This window comes from Otolemur garnettii, unplaced genomic scaffold (assembly GCF_000181295.1).
Source record: "Otolemur garnettii isolate 467f Iridium unplaced genomic scaffold, OtoGar3 scaffold00037, whole genome shotgun sequence".
NCBI classification, from domain to species: Eukaryota; Metazoa; Chordata; class Mammalia; order Primates; family Galagidae; genus Otolemur; species Otolemur garnettii.
In genome coordinates, this window is record NW_003852432.1 from 4,944,085 (window position 1) to 4,944,821 (window position 737).

Below are 737 nucleotides of genomic sequence, written 5' to 3' on the forward strand. Positions count from 1 at the left end.
AGTTTTTTCACATACATTTCTTTTTTATTTCAGGTTAAGTGAAAGTACAAGCAACTAGGTCACAATATTTGAATTTGTTAGATAGAGTCCCTCTTGTAGTAAGGTCCCACACCCAAAAGGTGTACCAGACACCCCTACACCGTGCCCATTAAATGGGAGGACACCAATCCCCTCCCCTCCTCTCCCCTCCTTCCTCCCTTATTCCTCCTCCCTCCAACTAGAATTGAATTAAGTTTTCATTTTTATTTTTTACTGTTTCAGGTTCATTGAAGGTACAAATAATTAGGTCACACTGTTTGCATTTGTTAGATAAAGTTCCACTTATAACAGTGTCCCCCCCCCCAAGGGATGTGCCATACACATAACCCCTATCCCTCTTCCTCCTCCCCTCTTCATGCTCCCTCATTCCCCTACCCCCTACCTTGAATTGATTTGAGTTTATTTCTTATGTAGATATATATTAGATGATCTACTGGCTTCATAATTAGAACTGAGTACATTGCTTCTCCATTCTTGTGATACTTTACTAAAAAGAATGTGTTCCAACTCAATCCAGAGTAATGCAAATGATGTAAAGGCTCAATCTTTAATGGCTGAATAGTATTCTATAGCTTGTTAATCTGTGGGTTGATGGGCATTTAGGTTGTTTCTGCATTTTGGCAATTGTAAATTAAGCTACAATAAACAGTCTAGTGCAAATGTCCTTATGATAAAAGGATTTTATTTTCTTCTGGGTA